We start from the raw sequence: 11203 nt of genomic DNA on the forward strand, positions 1-11203 counted from the left end.
CTCGAAGTATCTTGAGTCTGGAAAGGAATGCGGCCCAGTGGTTGGGAACATGGCTCAGAGACTGCCCACGTTCAGACCCCACTCCTGGCCCTGTGTGACCTAGTGTTGCATCCACACGACTCCTGAAACAGAATGCTACGGGCACCAGTGACAGTTGCAACAAAGTTTATTACAATGAGAGGCAAGGCCGACCGATCGGGACCAACACTCTTGATAAGAGTGTGGCCCTAAACAGCCGGGGTACAGAGTTTTTAAAGCCGATCACATCGTTTTATCATTATCTGGGAACAGAACAGAGAAACAGTTCCCAGATGAGTTAGAAACAGTTATCGAATGAGGTGATTATTTTCGACTTTCTGCCGCTAAGTTGCAACCAGTGGATCTCCTTGACCTTGTCTCCGATGCTCTTTTTTGAGCTTTTGTTTCCTTCATTGGTAAAGCCTGATTCACAAGAGTATGAAGTATGATTTACAAGAGTAAAAGCAAGGTTGTTATCTTTTGACCTTCAGTGTCAGAACAAAGTTGTTATCTTTTAAGCTAAGCGTTAGCCCTTACACTAGGGCAAGTCAGAGAGGTCTCTGTGCCTCCAGCTTCCCATCTGCAAAGTAGGCACGGCCATAGTACTTGTGTGGAAGGTGGTGTAGAGGAAAAAAGGAGACGGGACCCGCCAAGCATGGAGGCCGGCGCGTGACAGGCAGCAAGCACGTGTCGCTGTAGCCGCTCTGTCCCCCAGGGTTGCTGCCTGCATGGGCGCCACCCCATTTAGGCCTGCCACAGCCTTACGCTGTCTTGTCACACGCGTTCCCAAGGCACGGCCCCCACCGGCCTGACTTTCCTGAGTTCCTGGTGTGGCGTCCCTCCCGGTCTGTCCAAGGACAAGAGCGCCAACGCCTTCCCCACACGCCTGGGGAGGGGGCTGGTATGCGGGCCGCTGCCTGCCCTGCCTGCGGCCGTGCGTCTGCCCGGCCTTCCTCCGGGGGTCACTTCCAGCAACCCCCCTCCCCGCCCCCAGCCTTGCTGAGGATTCGCAGCCTCCACAGCCCAACACAGTTTGCTCTCACTTTTGTTCGTCATGGTATAAAATACGTACAGAAAAGTGCGCAAACCCTCGCCGTCCTGCCTGGACTGTTCACACGCGGAGTCCTGTGTGAGCAGCGAAGAGGAGCATTGCCCCGGCCCCCCCACCCCCCCCACACCCCACCCCCACCCCCCCCACCCCACCCCCACCCCCCCCGCGATGCGGCCACACCCGCGAGGCGGCTCCACCCGAGGCCTGGCCTACAGATCGGCTCAGTCGGTTCCGAGCTCGCGGTGGGCGTGTGGGCGCGTCCGGCTTCTCCCACTCCGCGTTATGTTTGTGAAAGACGATGCGACGTCTCTTACGACGGTTTGGTCAGGCCTTGGGGACTGGAAGGTCACACACAGAGTGGGCGAGCACTCGGTCGGCCGGGAGCTTCACACGCGGCCTGTGGGAGCCCGCTCACAGCCCCGCCACAGATGTGTCCGCGACCGGCACCTTCTGCCTGAGGGTCCCGGCCTGCGGGTGCGAGGGGCTTCTAGGTTCAAAGAGCCACCCTCCCTCCCTCCACGACTCTTCCCAGAGGGAACCTCTGATCCCCCCGGGTGCTCTCCACCAGCACCCGCCACGCACGTTTTCTGAAGCCTGGCTCGCTCTGCTTTAAATGATGGCACCCGAGGACACCGCAGACCAGCCAGGTCACACCAGAGCCGTCCCAGCGTGGGCTTTCCTCGAACGTGATGACGGGGTCAAGGGCCACACCGTGCAGGCTGGCCTCAGTGTCCCGTCTTGTAAGAACACACACTTTCCTAGAACCTACACCCCGCTGGATGAAACGGGGAGGGTCAATCCTATCGTGCTGGGGATCGCTTCGCCAGCGATGTGGGGTTTGTGTCCATAATGAAAGAGCTTTTAATGGCGGTTCTCTAACTAAAACACACACAAAATAAGACAAAAAGAAACCACAGCAAAACAAAAAAACCAAAACTGCAGCCCCCTGTGTAACCTCATCTCAGGGTGGTGGAGCCTGGCTTCTCTCATGTTGAATTCTCTTTCCTCTTTCTTACAAATACTCAATATGAAGACACCTCTCCGCTTTGGCCAAGGTTCCCTTTTGCTTGTCCAGTTCTGCACAGGCTGCTTCGACTCTCAGTTATGAGCCTCAACTCTACGCGTAACTTAAAGAAAACATAACACCAAAGCTTCTTGGGTCGCTTTCTATGCAACGGTTCTTCCAAAACCTTGCCCGGAGACGGAGTGGTGAAGTGTCTGACACACCGCCCCTAACGTGCGGACACCCTTGTCGAAAACCAAAGTCTGCGTACTGAATAAAACAAGGCAGGGAGAAGAGTTTTTGCCAGGCTTTCGACCTGCAAGCTGGGGACCTCAAGGCCCCGGGAGCAGTGAGTCCCAAGTTGCTCACGGACACGGGGGTTTTGATGAGGTAAATGGGCCACTGATTTGGCTTTTTCGGCAGTTGCCTAGTGGCCTTCTTTCTTATTTGTATCAGGGGAGCTCAGTCGGGGGCCAAGGAAGCCCAGAGATGGTGTGGACAGACTTGGCCTTCGGGAACTGGTAATGTCTTCTACTGATTTCTGAGAAGGGCTGTCAACTCTTGTAAGCTTAGGTTTCATTTCCTTTTATGTGCCTTGACCGTCGCCATCTCGCCCCGGACACAAGTGACTGCATTTGTTTGGTTCCACACCCTGAACGTGAGGGTCTGGACCCGGCAAAGGAGAGCTCCCAGGCCACAGGAGCTAGGAAAGTCTGCTCGTTCTTTCTGGTCAAGTGTAGGAAATAGCTTTGGGGAACTTTTCGTTGTACACTCGTATACTCCTCTTCTTTGAGAATGTAAACCTACGCAGCATCTTGTTGACTTTCTCAAAATACAAAAGGAAGGCCAGGCTGCGATAATGCTCTCCAGCCAGCGACGTTTATGTACACGCACACTATGTATAAGGCGGTATGCAGGCCAGTGAGGAAGCGGCCAAACGTATACGTATGCCAGCGCCTGCGCGAGTGTGTGCGAGTATGTGTGCAAAAGTGTGTGTGCATGCACATGTGAGTGGGCACACATGTGTGTTGTGTGTACACTGGGAGTACATGGGCACATGGGTGTATGTGCGTGTTGTGTGTGCAGGTATGTCTATTACTTGAGCACGTGTGCGTGTGAGTGTGTGCATATATCCATGTGTGTTGTGTATATATATGTACGTGTATACACACGTGTGCAGATGCATGCGTGTGTGTTTTGTGTGTGCACACATGCATTTAAGTTCTGTGTGATTGTGAGCATGTATGCACATATATGTGTGGTTGTGAGTGATGTGTGTGCGTGTGTGTGAGGTGCCGATATGTGTATGATGTGGGTGTGTGCACACACGTGTGTTTGTATGTGCATGCCACATGCACGTGTATACACAAGTCTGCACACACATGTGGTATTATGTATGTGCACACCTGCGTGTTTGTGTGTCATGTGCATGTGTCTGCATGCACATGTGGTACTGTGTGTTTGTATGTACCGCACGTGTGTGCATACATATGTGTATTGTGTGTGCACACGCGTGTTTGTGCATGCCACACACACTTATGTTTACACACAGGTGTATTATGTTTGTGCCCATGTGTGTTTGTATGTGCATTTCACCTGCATGTGTGTACGTGTTTCTGCACACGTGTATTGTTTTGCGCACGCGTGTTTGTATGTGCATGCCATGCACGTGTATCTGCACACACATGTGTATTATGTGTGTGCCCATGTGTGTTTGCATGTGCCTGTCACATGCATGTGTGTGCATACATATGTGTGCTACGCGTGTGCGCATGCACACACATTTGTATCTATGTCGTGTGTGTGCGTACGCCTGTGTATTATGTGTGCACATGCACACACGCGTTTGTATGTACATGTCGCATGTGCATACACATGTGTATTGTGTGTGCACACACGTGTTTGTATGTGCATGCCACGTGCATGTGCGTACGCGTGTCTGCATACACGTGTATTGTGTGTGGGTACACTTGCGTGTTTGTGTGTCATGTCACACACATGTGTGCGTATGTGTCCGCATACCCACGTGTGGATGTGCATGTGTGGGTACGTTTAGATCTTCCAAGATCATCTTCTCAAACTGAGTTTGAGCCTAGGTTCCCCTGAAAGCAGAGCCTGAGGCAAGGCTTGCGTGCACATGGTTTATTTGGGATTGTGGTCCCGTGAGGTGAGTCTTTTTTTCCTTTTGTTCTGTTCTCGGAAACAATTTGTATAGATAGCGATCATCTGTTTCTTGAAAAGCTGGTGAAACTTGCCTATAAAATTTTCTGAACCATTACCCTTTGAATAGGGAGATTTCGATTAAAATTTGTTTCAAAATTTTGTATTAGTTTATGTGTTTATTTCTTACCAAATCAGTTTTGAAGAGTACCCACTTTATGCTTTCAAATTTATTGCAAAAATATTTCTTATGAATTTAATATTTCTATTATATCATAGCTGCATTTTCTTTTAATTTCCTAATATTGTTTATTTGTTTTCTTTACTAAAATTTTTTTAACATGAATTTATCTTTCAGAGACAGAAACAGAGCATGAGTGGGAGAGGGGCAGAGAGAGAGGGAGACACGGAACCCGAAGCAGGCTCCAGGATCCGAGCTGTCAGCACAGAGCCCGACAACGGAGCTCGAACCCACAAACTGTGAGATCATGACCCGAACTGAAGTCAGACGCTTAACTGAATGAGCCACCATGCGCCCCTAATATTATTTGTTTGTATTCTCTATTTTTTCTTGATTATGGAACCCTACTAGAAGTCAGTTTACTTTATTGGTTTTGTAAAGACCCTACTTTTTAGTTTATTACACCAACTGTTTCTCATTTTTGTATCAGAATCTGCTTGCTTCCTTTCTATCTACCTCAGGTTTCCCGAGCTGCTCTTTTCCTAGCTCCTAGAGTCAACATCGAACTTATTTTCAGTATTTCTTCTCAAAGGTTTATATTTATTCAGTGAAGCGAGCGACACCCGCTGTAGCTTCACTTCCCAAGTGGTAAGTACCTTCCCTGCCGTTTAGATCCAAGTGTGTTCTAATCTCCACTGGGACCGACTCTATTCCACGAGTTTCTCAGGACATTTTTAAGTGTCCAAGAATGTTTTCCCTTACCTTTTTGGTGTTGGTTACTAATTTAAATGCACTGAGGCCAGAGAAGATGGTCTACAGAATATTGATTATTTGGGGGGCAACTAAGCTCATCCTACCCCCTCCCCAATCTTTGCCCTCCTAATCCCTGGTCCGGAGCAGGTCTTTTTTTTTTTTTTTTTTTTTTTTAATTTTTTTTTTTTTCAACTTTTTTTTTTTATTTATTTTTGGGACAGAGAGAGACAGAGCATGAACGGGGGAGAGGCAGAGAGAGAGGGAGACACAGAATCGGAAACAGGCTCCAGGCTCCGAGCCATCAGCCCAGAGCCCGACGCGGGGCTCGAACTCACGGACCGCGAGATCGTGACCTGGCTGAAGTCGGACGCTTAACCGACGGCGCCACCCAGGCGCCCCCGGAGCAGGTCTTAAAGGACATTCTGAGACCCCACTCCTTGGTGATACTTGAGATCTGAGACAACGGCTCCTGCATCCAAGTGAGAGGGGACTTGCTGTAGCTGCTGGTCCCAAGCTTACGTCTTGGCCCGTGGCTCCCTATTAACTGTGCCATAGGTACCAGCTTTCTGAGCTTGTCAGCGTCTTTTCCTGGACAAACAGGTCCAGCTGGCCCTTGGCTGTGGGCAGTGAGCCCAGACCTGGTCTCTGTTCTCTGTGGTGCACGCATAGCCCTTTTGCCCTCTGGACGCACCTGCCTGTCTGCTGACTGCAAACCCATGTCCTCAGGATCCTGTTCCACATATGCTCCGTGGGGCACAGCTATGCATTCTTTGTTTCCTCTTTAAATCTCATCTTTCAGAGCTGTGTGGAGTGGAGGAAGTGAGTGGAAGCATGCGTTGTGACCAAAATTGCCCTTCAAGTGTGTGTCTTCATGTGAGAAAGGAAATATGACATGAGAATCCGCTAGGGGTCACCTGGCCAGTCCTTGGACAGCAGGCTGACTGACGCCTTTTCTCACCTCAGGGGCCTCAGTCCCACCAGGCGGCACCGTAGCCACGGCAACACGCTGAGGCTTTTAGAGGTTTGATGTGCCGTTTCCTTCATTTCGGCACATCTTGTACAAGTTTAGAGCTGGAAGGAGCCACTAGCGATCTTAGCGCTACCTCTCCCGCAGGAGAAGAACCAGGCACTCAGAGAAAATGATTTACCCACGGTCTCAGGGCTGGTTATGAAGCCAGGGTGGCAGGAATATAGGCAGATCCCACCAGCATGTTCTACAAACTTCTCAGGATGAGGAAAGGACTGAGGTGATTTCTAAACCAGCACAGTTAAATGTAAAGACAGCAAAATAGGGGCGCCTGGGTGGCTCAGTCGGTTGGTTGTCCGACTTCGGCTCGGGTCATGATCTTGCGGTTCGTGGGTTTGAGCCCCATGTCGGGCTGTTGGGCTGTCTGCTGTCAGCGCAGAGCCTGCTTCAGACCCTCCGTCTGCCCTCCTCTTTCTGCCCCTTCCCTGCCTGAGCACATGCACAGGCGTGTGCCTGCTCTCTCCCCCCTCTCTCAAAAATGAGCAAATTAAAATTAATTAATTAATTAATTAATACAGCAAAATAATTACTTTTAAATCATTGTTGTTAAGGTTAAATGTGGGGTGCCTGGGTGGCTCAGTTGGTTGAGCGTGAGGCCCAGGTCACGATCTGGAGGTTTGTGAGTTCGAGCCCCGTGTCCCACTCTGTGCTGTCCGTGTGGAGCCTGGAGCCTGCTTCGGATTCTGTGTCTCCCTCTCTCTCTGCCTTCCCCCCTCTCAAAAATAAACATTAAAAAAAAAAAAAAAAGATTAAATGTATTCGGGCGCCTGCGTGGCTCAGTCAGTTAAGTGCCCGACTCTTGGTTTCGGCTCAGGTCATGATCTCACGGTTCCTGAGATTGAGCCCCGCCGACAGCGAGGAACCTGCTTCAGCTTCTCTCTCTCCCTCTCTCTCTGCCCCACCCCTGCTCATGCTCTCTCTCTCTCACTGAATAAATAAGTAAATATTAAAAGGAAAGAAAGAAAGGAAAGGGCATTGGTTCCTGACTAAGGGGTCAGGGGCCACATGTTTAATAGAAGTTGCCAAATGTGAATGACATCCTGGGGACACTCAAAAGGGCGGGCCCTGCTCATGATGACACCTTTCCTCCTGCGAATTGGACACCGGCTGTGTCTGATTTCTCTTTCAGCTCCACAAGGGGCCTCAGTAGGGTCACTGCCAAGCCCCGTGGACACACATTCTTCCGTGCATTCAGTGAGCGCCTACTGTATGCTGTGTGCCGTGGGCGGAGTTCTGTGTCTAGGAGGAAATTACACTAGCTGAGCTCTGCAGGGCATGTGAGCCATGGGCAGTGAGGGGGAAGGGAGGGTTCAGGCAGGTGGGGTGAAGGCACTGAGTGAGGGACCCTGTGGGGTCCCCAGGAACGGACAAGTCAGAAAGGGGCGCAGCCCAGGCTGAGGAGGCAGGCAAGGGCCGGGCACCCTTGTGTTTTTCCTAAAGCAAGGAGAAAGCACTGAAGGCTTGCAAGGAAAGGTTTGGTGATGGTCAGGGTCTCCTGAAGAGCAAATTGTTCCAGGGACATTGTTTAGAAGGAGAAGGAAGAGGAAAGACATATATAGACACTTTAGTTTTTGTTTGTTGTTTTTTAACAACAGGCCCAGCACGTGCTTCAGGCCCAGCACGGAGCCCAATGTGGGGCTTGAAGTCACGCCCCTGGGATCAAGACCTGAGCTGAGATCCAGAGTGGGACTCCCAAGGACAGAGCCACGCAGGCGCCCTCTATAGACATTTTATGGTTTTAGCTTTAATGGGGGTCTCTGATCCACTTTGAGTGAATTTCTGTGAATGGTATGAGGTGGGGTTCATACTTCTTTTCGTATGTGCACCCAGGAGCTTTCACAGCACGCATAGGGGCAGCCAGCTGTCCCCTGCCACCCCTAGGGCTCCCCTAAGGGGTCACTCAGTCCAGGCCCGGTGCCCTGTGGGGCCTGTTGGCCCAGTTCCCACGGGTAGAGGGCAAGGGTGGGCCCTGAGCTTCCAATGACTTCTGCTTTTTCTTTAATTGTTGTTCGAATATCCACATCCACATTTCCCAAGTTCAACTTTTACTTTTAGAGACGCTATAGTATAAAACCACAAAAAGGAAGGAAATGTTTCTGCAGCTGCCTCTTGATTAGTCACGAACCCTCCCTCTTTCTTGGAATCAGTGACTCAGGGGCTGGAGGGCGTCCAGCTCTGAGGGCTGGCCCTGTGCTCTGCTCCACCCAGAACAACCGTGAAATGCTCCTTCTCATCAGCCCCATGTTCAAGTTCCTAGCCAGTGATGTCCTCTTGTTTAGCTTATTTTCCTGGTTATAAATATTATAATGAAGTGACAAATTTTGTGTTTTCTTCCAGAAATATTCTGGAAGGATACTCAGGAAAGTGGTAAGAGTGGTTTCCTTTGAATTTGAACAATGCGATTTGTGTTATTTGCCCAATACAAAATTAAAAAAAAAAAACACCCTGAATTTTACAGCTGATCCTTTATTGAAGTATTATTTTAGCCCATATGTCCCGTCCCAAACGGCTTCAGGTTTAGTTTATATTGCCTTGCCATGGGGCCTTAGAACCTTACCAGGTGGGAAGGGAGATCACCCTCACACCTCATTCGTTCATTTATTCAGAAAACATTTTCTTCAAACATCTAAAATGTGCCAGGGGGAGCCTGGCTATCTCAGGCAGAACATGGGACTATTGGTCTTGAAGTTGTGAGTTCAATCCCCATGTTGGGCGTGGAGCTTACAAAGAAACACACAAACAAACAAACAAACAAACAAAGTGCCAGGCTTAGGACGCAGGGCTGAACAGGGCATAGTCTTGACACGGAGGCGCAGACAGGGCTGGTGGAGAGGAGGGTTCAGAGGCTGCGTCACACGACAGGGTTGAAGACAGAGTGAAGTTGTACGGGGTTTGGAGGAGACCTGGGATTCATTCTGTTGAGGAAAGGCACGTTCATGCATTGTGGGAATGGCCTCCCAGCGCTTCACTCACTCAGACCATCCCAGCCCCCATTGTATGGATGAGGAAACTCCAAGGGAAAAATATGTAAATCAGGAGATAAAAGCTTTTATGTTAAAAAATAATATCAACAAAAACGCCTTTAAAATGAAAGAGTAAACAATACACTGTAATGAATAGTGACTGAATGTATGTGGGCAAAGATTTTTGGCAAACTTTCTAGAAACTAAGAAAGTGAATGACTCCAAGTGACTGGATAAAAACGTATTTTGAATTTCAGGTGTTGAAAGTCTTTGCTTTCACCAAAAATTGAAGGAAAGCCCAATCAACTTATTAGCTGATACAAATTAAAATAAAAGAATTGATGGGGGTAGAGCTCTGGGTCTGTGCGGATCTGACAAAATCAAAGCTTCCGGGGAGTGGACAGCGAGGTCCAGAGGGATGGCAGGGCCTTGATTTAATTGACGATGCTCAGCAACGAGCCGGGTGGTCCGAAGAGGACTTTGCATTCACTGAATGAGGTTCCTGGACCTGACAGGACAAGTGTGGCACCGCAGAATCCATTAAAGAACAAGAAATGACGTCGGCCAGCTTAGCCCTGGGTTCCTCCATGAGAACATTCCCCCTGTAGGAAACCAACACCTGGCTCCTTTTTCACGGATGGATTTTTAAAAAATACATAGATATAAAATGTAAAGAAAAAAATTGATGATATGTTTGTGATCAGTATGTGACTTTTGGCATTTAACTAAAGTATGTTCAAGGAATAGAGTGTCATTACTATTAATTTTTTTCATTTTTTTAAGTTTATTTATTTATTTTGAGAGAGAGCAGGAGGGGAGCAGAGAGAGAGAGAGAGAGAGAGAGAATCCCAAGCAGGCTCTGAACTGTCAGCACACAGCCCAACAAGGGGCTCAAACCCACAAACTACAAGATCATGACCTGAGCTAACACCAAGAGTTGGACACTTAACTGACCCAGCAACCCATTCATCCCATTTTTTTTTTCATTTGTTTATGTGAACAAATTTTCTCAATATTTACGTCTATAAACACAAAAAATCAGAATAGAATATTCATCCTTGGAAACATGAGTTAACTGAAAAAAGTCTTAACCATAGCATTGAGATGTGTTTCAACAAAATTGTATAGTTTTACAAGTACTTGTCAAAACTTTTATAATTTTTTATATGGTTTTGATCTCTTTGTATCCCTAATAAATGTAAAAGTTTTAAAATCTAGAGCTTTATGGCCACAAAATATTTAAGAAATCTGTATCTTGCTGGAGATGTGACCCACAGAAACTTCTAGCAAAAACAGATTTATGCTAGGATTGCCTAATTTGGGAGACTGGCTGTAAACACTTCAGGAAGACCAGGTGACCAGTTGCTAGAGTATTGATTCCATTGGATATTTATAGTGATGTGACCGTTTCTAAAAGTCAATCTTTATAATTATGTTGATATTGCAGTCATTTCAGCCATTTAAGCCACTGATAAAACACATTTATTTTTCAGACTAAAAAAAGCCAGGGGTGCCTGGGTGGCTCATTCTGTTTAGAGTTGGACTCTTGATTTCTTCTCAGGTCATGATCTCACGGTTCCTGAGCCCCACATTGGGCTGGCTCCGTGCTGACAGTGCAGAGTCTGCTTGGGAGTTTCTCTCTCAAAATAAACACTTTTTAAAAATTAGCATACAGAGAGGCGCCTGGGTGGCTCAGTCAGTTAAGTGTCTGGTTCTTGATCTCAGCTCAGGTCATGATCTCACTGTTCCTGAGTTCCAGCCCTGTGTGGGGGCTCTGCGCTGACAGTGAGGAGCCTACTCTGGATTCTCGCTCTCTCTCCCTCTCTCTCTGTCCCTACTCGGCTCACGCTCTCTCTCAAAATAAACTTTAAAAAGTAAATAAATATAAAAACAAGCCAGATCTGCTCTCCCGTGGGAGGGGCGTGGCCTGGGCGGGCAGTGGCCTTCCAAGGCCTGGACCCGAGCTCGGAGCAAGAAAACGCAGGGCGGGACCGGGAGAGCGGGAGGGGCCTGGGGCGGGGCCCGGGCTCAGAGGAAGGCAGGGCGG

Source organism: Neofelis nebulosa, chromosome 4 (assembly GCF_028018385.1).
Source record: "Neofelis nebulosa isolate mNeoNeb1 chromosome 4, mNeoNeb1.pri, whole genome shotgun sequence".
NCBI classification, from domain to species: Eukaryota; Metazoa; Chordata; class Mammalia; order Carnivora; family Felidae; genus Neofelis; species Neofelis nebulosa.